This window comes from Odocoileus virginianus, chromosome 3 (assembly GCF_023699985.2).
Source record: "Odocoileus virginianus isolate 20LAN1187 ecotype Illinois chromosome 3, Ovbor_1.2, whole genome shotgun sequence".
Lineage (NCBI taxonomy): Eukaryota > Metazoa > Chordata > Mammalia > Artiodactyla > Cervidae > Odocoileus > Odocoileus virginianus.
The window spans coordinates 100,178,333-100,187,898 of record NC_069676.1 but is presented as its reverse complement, the minus strand read 5'-3'; the positions used below and the strand labels follow the sequence as shown (position 1 = coordinate 100,187,898).

At 43.7% G+C, this 9,566-nt stretch overlaps 1 non-coding gene across 1 annotated transcript; it reads left to right on the top strand.

Annotated features, from left to right (window-relative positions):
* The first annotated feature begins 3,463 nt into the window (after positions 1 to 3,463).
* Positions 3,464 to 3,536, top strand: TRNAG-CCC (transfer RNA glycine (anticodon CCC)). The gene has a single exon. It is a non-coding gene; the product is annotated as a tRNA-Gly (tRNA).
* The last annotated feature ends 6,030 nt before the right edge of the window (positions 3,537 to 9,566 follow it).

The following is a 9,566-nucleotide window of genomic DNA, read 5'->3' as shown; positions in this document are numbered from 1 at the left end:
ATACTGCATGATAGCCCATCCAAAAAATTAATCTGTGTTGGAAACAGTGAGATGCCCTCAAGACACTCAGTCCGTTGGTTCTTTTTCACTTTTTTCTTAGAGATAGTAAGGATTACAGCGATTCTCCTCCGTCCTTGAGAAAAGGTCCCACGCAGACATCAGAGCAGCATCTTATGTCTGTATTTTCAGCAGGTCAGCCAACTGATCTGGGAGCTTTAGTCTTCTTCACAATCATACTGAAATGTCAGTTTTGTCAAAAGATAGCATCATATCCGTGCCAAACGTCTGGGCGTTGGGGCCACGCTGGGCCACAGCAGCAGTGTCTGCGATGAGGGGAGAGCTGAAAGGTGATCAGAGAGGCATTGTTGCTGTGTCCAAAGCATCTTCCTTTGTCAGCGCTTCAGAAACTCCTTCGTAACCATGGAGTTCGAAACAATCTTTCATGTGAAACATTTCAAAATGCCACATTACAATTGTCATCCTTCCAGTAAGGGTTGAGTTTTCGTGGAGCAAAGAGAGCAAAGAGGAGAAGTGCTTTTGAACATCAGCCCTGAGCAGGCAGAGGCCAGTCCCCCTTCATGAGCGGATGGCTATTTTAGTTCTCACAGTCGCCTAGGAAGACCCAAGCTTAGGCATGAAGCAACTCCGCAGTTCCCGTACCCCAGAGACTGTCACGGCCTTGAAGGTGAGGTCTCACTTCCCACCCTCGTGCCTCCTGTTTATTTCCTCCGTCCTTGTCACCCTGCAGCTACAGTCCACACTCTCTGACTTACTGCTTTCCGTCTCCGAGCTGGGTTTTACATGAAACCAGAGTCCTAACTCAGTCATTCTACTGCCACTCCTCCGACTAACTCTGAGGCCTCTGAGAATGGCAGGCTTACCTTGTCTCTTGCAAAACACAATGGAAAACGGATAGCTTTGATAGTAGAAATCTATACATCTATATGTAAAACCTATATATGTAATCTACATGTAAATATATATATATATATGTATGTGTGTTTATACCACCCCTGGTGGCTCAGACGGTAAAGCATCTGCCTGCAATGTGGGAGACCCGGGTTCAATCCCTGGGTCAGGAAGATCTCCTGGGGAAGGAAATGGCAACCCACTCCAGTACTCTTGCCTGGAAAATCCCATGGACGGAGGCGCCTGGTAGGCTACAGTCCATGGGGTCACAAAGACTCGGACACTACTGAGCGACTTCACTCACTCTCAGTGTGTGTATATATATGTAGGTGTGTGTGTGTGTATATATATGTATATGTGTATGTGTGTGTATATATGTATATGTATATATATGTATATGCATATGTGTGTGCATATATATGTATATGTGTGTGCATATATGTGTATATATATGTATATATGTATATGTATATGTATGTGTGCGCATATGTATGTATATATATGTATGTGTGTGTATATATGTATATATGTATATGTGTATGTGTATATGTGTGTGTATATATGTATATATATGTATATGTATATGTGTGTGTATATATATATATATAGCAGATAGAGTGTTAAAAAGGGCAAATGACCAGAGGAGTTTTGTTCACTTCCCTCCTAACTATCAGAGAACAGACCCCGAACACAATCCCTTTGGGTTGCAAGGCAGACCTTACACTGCCCTCAGAGCTGTGCCCCATCTTGCAGGGAAAGATCCGGGCTCTTTCACTCAGCAAAAGATAGAAACACCACGTTGGGGAGAGCAAGGCCGAAGAGCTGTCGTTTCCCCTCTGACTTTTGCTCGCTGCCGTCCTCTGAAAGATGTCATGGCTGACCGACCCTCAAAAATAGACGCTCTGATGGTGATGTATTGTGGCCCTTGAAGAATTTAATTGTCAAATTGACATTTATCAAACGCTTTTGTGCATTTGAAAGATAAATGATGCAAGTTTGGTTGAGATCAAAGAGCCCCTGTCCTTCCCCATTTACAGGGCCGGCTGGCTTCAGCAGGCAAGTCATGTGTGAACAATGATGCCCTTCCACTCACAGCCCCTCTAAGCACCACCCTGGTGACAGACAATCACACATTTAAACGTTAGCCTCCTCTTCGGAAAGTTCTGAAAATAATGGAGAACCCATTGAGACCATTTGTATTTGAAAGGAATGCTAAATAATTTAGACTTCCAGTGCAGGATGCACTGTGCTGGGCAGATAAATGATGAAACCCCAGCACAGGCTCTCTTCAGCAGTTGCCACACTAATTACAGATCAATTACTTCCCAGTTGTTTGCAACCTTATCAAAGAATGGTAAATTTACTGAGAGCAAAGTGTGATAAGATGACTTTTCATTATTACAGTAGATTTGTTGAAACAGCTCTGACACTGAGATTAATAAGAGCTCTCCCAGAGGTAATAGGATCCGTGCGCATATAGGGAAAATTTAAGAGCTGAAAATCGGATGCTAGACGCTATCATCAAAACCCTTCCTCTCGTTAATTGTTATCATGCGTGTGTTCGCCATGCAGAAATAAGGCAGCCAGGTGACCCATTCAGTGACACTGGCCTCAAAGAAGCTCTCCACTCCCAGAAAGGCAGGCTGGATATCAAAGAAAAGTAAACGCAGTTGGGTTTGGAAGCAAGAGAAATTGTGTGGGGGGAGTGGAGGGCATTGTGTGTGTGTGTGTGTATGTGTGTATTCTAGCTGAATTCCATTTTCATTAAGACAATCACAAAGAGATGGTCCGTCGAACGTCTCTATAAAAGGAAGAGTCCAGGTTTTCGAGGTGGCCGTTGGTGGCATCCCTCAGGTCCTGAGATCAATGAAGATTTGGGGTGGCTGTTAGTGTTGCCCTAGCAGGGTTCCTCCCGGGCGCAGAGGCCTAGGAGGAAAATCCAAGGCTTCGTAGAGGCCCCGGAGCCATTCAGGTTGGAATAAACAATGCGGAATGTTCTTAGCACACAGCCCCGTAGCTACTGGACTCCGTTTTTATTTTTTAAATGGAGAAATAGCTCATGGAGGAACTCGTGAACGTGAAAATACATATGCTCTGATCAGAGGAACTGTGAGAAATAATCAGACGTGTCCTCCTGACTTGGTTTCAGATCCCTGTGGAGATGGATGAAGAGAAAAGCTGAGCGGCAAGAGCCAGCTTTTGAGGAATGGATGGTCTTTTATATCTCATTTTCATAAACTCATATTTCTTTTCCTGACTTTTAAAGGAAATAAGAAGCCATAGGGTAAAGGTCAGATCTCCTTGTGAATCAAAAAACAGTTAGGGAAGGGAAGGACTTGCTGGATTGGCGAGGTAACATCTAGTGGTAGGACACCCTTCCTCACGTCCTCATGGAGCATTGCTGATGGGACTTTGAACCGAATATGGTGTGCCATAAATGATGTTTAATGTAACATCTCAGGAACTGCATTCAGTTACAGTCTGTACCATTAACCTTGTTTTGTGAACAGACTCAAATAAGTAAACTAATGCTCAAAGACAGAAGGTGGGGACTTCCCTGGTGGTCCAGTGGCTAAGACTCTGCATTCCCAATGCAGGGGGCCCAGGTTCGATCCCTGGTCGGGGAACTAGATCCCACATGCTTCAACTAAAGAGCCTGCATGTTGCAACAAAAACCCAGCACAGACAAATAAATAAATATTAAAAAAAAAAGACAGAAGGTGATTCTGCCCAGATTACTTTCAGAACCAAACTTGGAGCCTTGTTGGAGAAGCTCAGTGCTGGTCATTCTGTTCCTTTGAGGATAAGCCATAGCAAATTTGAAAACTTTTCAGATACAACCAAGCAAATTAGGAAAGAGGCCAGGGGAAAGCATGCAGTACTTAATTTGTACAAATGAAAGGAAAGATGATAATGACTAGGGAAAGCTAATGTAAACTTTGTCTACTTCAAACTTAATCCTTAAACATACAAACTTAATTCATACATATCCCTGTGGACAGGTCTTAGGAATAATTGTCAACCAATCAACACATCGCTTCTAGCAACCTGAGCCACACACACCAAGAAAAGATGAAAAAGTAAGTCAATGTGGCATCGGGAGTACTGTTTGTTTTTACCTGTTCACTCGTGTCTTTATCACCCCTTCAAATAAACAAAGCAAAAACTACCCAAGAGGAAGGAAATATCCTCTTTAACATTTTTCTCCATCTTCTAGAAGAAGGTAGCAAGAAGGCCAGAACAAATATCTGCATCCTTTTCAGCTCAATAGGCTATTTGTAAGGTGATAATAGAAAAGAGAAAGCTCAGAAAAGCCTTTGAAAACTGCACGATGGAATTTCCAGCCTAAATCTCTCTCCTCCCCATCTTCTCCAGTTCCCGACTCTCCTCTCACTGGCTGAATTTGATGTATTTCTCTCTTGATGCTTATTTGGACAAAGCAACATAGCACTTTTCAGATTCCTGTAACAAATTTGTTTCCCTGCATTTTATGAATCAGCCTAGGAAAACTCTAGTGTGAGTCTGTGCTCCGGTGTTATGTGAAGGGGGGACAAGAGGAAAGGGGCTGGCGCGGAGTAGGAATTACACATGGTGAGGATATTTGGCGTGGACTGTCTAGAAGCAGATGTGTTTGATGTATTCAAACACGTGCATATTCAAAACTCACGAGAGGTGTTAGAGAGCGGATCAGTTGCCTCCATACTTCCTGCCCAGAATGTCAGAACAAAGGCTCACTTGATGAAATTGAAGGGCAGAGATTTATGAGGGGAGGGGGCACAAAATGAAAGGAAATTCCACTTCACGTTGCCTTCATTCTGCCTTCTGAATCGGCTTCCATGGAAATCCCTCACATCATACTGCGGTTGGACTTTAATACGGTTAATCTTTCTCACTGATGGTAGCGCCGTGTACAGGGTTTCGCTGAGATGATGATAAACGTAAGAAAATCTCCTGCTTCGGGTTGTAAACCGTCCTTGGAGTGATGAACTTGATTCTGCGCACAGCGCTGGCAGAGTTATCCGAGGAAGGGCTTGAGTCTGTTTTCCCTGCTCAGAAGCAGGGCTTTTGGGTCATTATTGGGGACGAACCTTTATCAGCTGCTCGTGACAACCTGAGATCCACTTTGTTGAAGAGACTGCTTTGTTTTGGTGTTAGCTGTCATTTTCAAAGCGTTAAGGCCTAAACCCCATTTTTAAATGTATACTTTTTTCATTATACAAGTAATATGTGCTCATTTAAGAAAATGAAGAAAATTATGGAAAGGAGAGAAAAACTGATATCAGCCCAGACAGTGCTACTGTTAACTTTTCAATGATTTCCCCCCAATCCTGTATTGCCTGTACAAAGGGTTTTTTTTTTTTTGCTCTCTAGTTGACTGGTTTATGTAATATATAATCATGCTTGTTCATCTCGCCTTTCTGACAACATCTTAGCAGAAGTATTTTCGATGTTATTGCATAGTCTTTATAATCATTGCAGTGGTTACATAACATTTCATTGTGCTCATAAACTGTGGTTTACTTAGCCATTTCCCTATTATTGAATATTTACCTTGTTTTCTATTTTTTGCTATTGTTTAGAATTGTTTCCTTGGAATAAATTCCTGCAAGTGGTATTACCGAGTCAAAGAGCATGAATATTTTAAAAGACCTCACTAATTTGAAATGCAAATAACTGGGAGAAATAGATTGATAGGTTTGAGTTCATGTTTCAGTATTCAAATAATGTGTCACTGCTTTAGGTAGGAGAATAGCAAAGGCATCAGTTGTGAGCCATTTTGAGTGAACCAATGTCTGCCTCGTGGTAAAGCTAGGACCTGAGGTCGCCGCTGTGTACCAGTGCCCATGATGGCACCCATTCTATGCCAAGTAGCCATCATTTTTATGGGACATCAGCTTCCAAACGGGCTTGTTGACGCTTGTTAACAACCTTTTGTCATTTTTACAAAGCATGTCTCAAATTCTCCCGGTGCAAACATCTACCAGCGCTGCCCTGAAGCTTCAATTTTGCTTATGGAAAATTGAATTTGCTTTCTTTTGCCTCTTAGGTGACAGAGTAAACTCACCCCGAGCAAATACATGAACACAAACAAAGGCAGCTGGGCTGGGTTTCAGAAAGAGTGTTGAGAACGGAGTAGAAGCTTTTAGGCGGTCTTCAGCGGATTTCTTAAGAAGGATATTTAGACCATTTCCAGATTTCTTACCATCATGCCCTGGGTCCCCCGCAGGAAGGGGCATTCCAGCAGAAAGAGCAGGCCCATTCTGGGGCAGTGGGCGCCGTCCTAGCCCGCACCCTTGGATGTCCCGTTACTTTATCACAGCAGCATAGCCAGGGGATCAGACTGCCACTTTCTGTCTGGGGCAAGAATGGCAGCGTTCTCAGTCCCTGCCTGCCCTGCCCTGGGGGTGCTCACCTTTGTGCTGTGATAGCGCATCAGCGTCTGTGCCCGCGAGCCGTGTCACACAGGCGTCCTGCTGGCACAGAGGTGGGCAGGGGGCTGTCTGATCAAGAGCACAGAGAAGCCACGGCTTGCAGGTCAAGCTGATCGTTGTCTTCTGCAAGGGAGCTTTTACAGAAGAAAAAAAGGCTGCACTCTAAGGCAGCCAATCGGCAAGCTTAGGTATTATTATTTTTTTAACAAGTTGCCAATCATAAAAAATTGGGCAAATTCACATGAACATGTAGGCTTCTTATTTTCATTAAAAAATCACCAGGCTCACCCAAGGCGGCCTTTCCATAAAGCCCGGTCTGAGGGTCTGAGTGGCAGGCCCCCTCCACGCCCTGAGGCATCTTTTCCTCTTCACCATGGTCCCCATCTTTCCCTATCCGTTCCTCACCCCTTCCCACTTGAGTCGCTCAGCGGCTTCTCCTGGCCACGTGCGCAGCTGAACTGGCAGCTTTCGGGTGGCGAGAGGGAGCCCGGGAAGACTCCAGGCTGCGGAGTCTCGTGCCTTGCCTTTCTCACGATGCCACGGTCTTCGTTAGGGGCTACTGCAGCTAGCTACTCTCACTCCTTTGACCCGGATAAGACTCTCCAGGCCTCTTCGCACTCACCTGTGCAAATCCTCGGTCGTTCACCTGCACTGTCACGTAAATAATTCAGTTGCCATTAACAGTGGAATTAACTTCACATCATCTTAGAAGTACGGCGTGGGAACTTGCCATTCCTCACTGATTAACACTCTGCGGGATGCCTCGTCCAGTGCCTTAGTGTGATGCTAAGTTAGAAAGACAGAGTAGCCCAGCCCCTGAAAACTGATGTCCATGAGAAACTGCTGACCATGCTTACCTAACCTTAGGAAGTAAGACTGAGGTCTGTAACAAGGAAGCGTGTTCCTCTCCATCATCACATTTTGCAGTGTAATTTTTTCTTCACCATATAAAAGTGTAATTTTCATTTAAATAACACATGGGAGAAGGGATTTAACTTGGAACAAAAAGTCAAAGTACAGTATTATATATGCAGCAAGATCCAGATTTTATAAAAATATCATTTGATGTCCAAAAAATCTGAAAGGGAGTAGTTCACAATGTTAATTGTGATTATCTCTAGGTGGTGAGATACAAGTAAATTTTCTTCCTTCAACTATATTTTTTTATTCCTTTTGAGTCAGGTCTATTTTGTAGAAGGACATTATCTAGAAACTCTTACAGTGAAATAATTTGAAGTAGCATTCTGAAATCTTTCTTTAAAAAGATATCAGCTATTATACATGAGACTATCCTCTTTATCGATGGAATTCAATGTTCATGTGAAATAATGAAATAAATCTATTTCTTTCTCCCTTTATTAAAGGAATCATATGCTTCCATTCATAACTACAGGTCTGATGTGGGACCAGCCCATTTCACAGACAACACAACCTAGGAAATCCCAGGAAATAGGGACAAGAGGGGGTGACAATGTATCTGGTATGTATTAGCCTGGGATACTTTTCAGTTAAATGGTAATTCTGCCTCAGTCTCTCCCTTCTGGGTTTCAGGGAAGAGGGGTGCATAAAAATGGTGAAAGGAGTGGAATGTCTGTAAATCCTTCATCGCTATGGAAGCTTGGAAGCTAAGCTGTGTCTCTTCTCTTTATTGCTAGTGTCATGTGACTAAACCTTCCTAACAATGCAGTGAGAAGCTGTGTGACCAGTCTCATACAGAACACTTCTAGGTTTTGTTTTATTAGAAAAGATAAGCATTGCACTAGCAAAGTTTTTCACTTTGAACTCTTTAATAGATGAAAGTGAAAGTCGTTCACTCACGTCCAACACTTTGTGACCCCATGGATTGTAACCCACCAGGCTCCTCTCTCCTTGGGATTCTCCAGAGAAGAATACTGGAGTGGAGTGGCATTCCCTTCTCCAGGGGATATTCCAGACCCAGAGACTGAACCCAGATCTCCTTTAGGAGATTCTCTACCATCTGCACCACCAGAGAATAGATAACTAATATTATTTAGTGGGCTTCCCAAGTGGCTCAGAGGTAAAAGAATACTCCTACCAATGCAGGAGACACAGGAGACTTGGGTTTGACTCCCTGGTTGGAGGAAATGACAACCCATTCCAGTACTCTTGCCTGGAAAATCCCATGCACAAAGAAGCCTGGTGGGCTACAGGCCACAGGGTCACAAAGAATCAAACACAACTGAACAACTGTTCATGGATGCACGCATGGTATTTTTTTTTATTAACGGGAAAACCAGATTTGAGACTAAAAAAAAATAAACATCAGATTTAACAATATGCATTGAGAGAATTCAGCTTGATATTAATGGTAGGGGTCTCAAAGGGGAGAGTATTCCAGAACCTTTCACTGATTTATTTATTTTACCAAGAAAAAGCACTGCATTGGATCAAAGTTAAGCTAATTACCAGAATGTATTTAGACATCCCTAAACAGAGGCTAGGATCTTTATAAACACCTCTCGCACTCTTGTCTGGAGATGAAACAGGGCTATACCATTTAGAAGACCATGTAAATGATTCTCGCCGAATCACCGAGCGAGTCTGAAATGACTTTACAAGCAAGTTTCTCCCTCGGGTACCAACTGTGTCCCGGTGCCCACAGCGCTCTGTTCTCAGGATCAGCCCTTTGGGTCCTCTCCCTGGCTTCATCTCTTTCTCAACCCCTACTTCAAAAAGCAGATGATAAAGGCCATTCTCCCAGGCATATTTTCTAGCTGCAACTATTAGCATTTTCTTCTCATTTTCTTTTTTTTTTTTTGCAATTAAAAAAAAAATAGGTAGAGCTCTTTTCCAAATCGTTGCATTCCTCTTGGCTACAGATGGGGCCACCTGCAAGTCATTCTGCTCTCTCCAGCTCCGCAGAGGGGGAGAAAGAGGCAGGCACTGTGTTTTCTGCCCCTGCCCCCCGCTTCTTATCCTTGTGTCTCTCGAAGGACGCCCCAGAAGCACGATTGTCACATTTCAAGCAAGTGAGTGCAAAGTGAGAATTAGCAATTTCCAATCTTTTTTTTCACCCCCCCTGCCCCCGAATCAAGGAGCATTCGGTTTTGGCAGCTCCCCTCTGGTGGAAAAGGCGTTTGGGGTCCCAGCAGCGTCTGCCCATTTGTGGCAGGGAGGCCCAGCGTGACGCGGAGGCAGACAGAGGTGGACCAGGGCTGGCTTGTTCTTTCGTTAATTCAATGACCATGAAAAGTAAACTTTTCC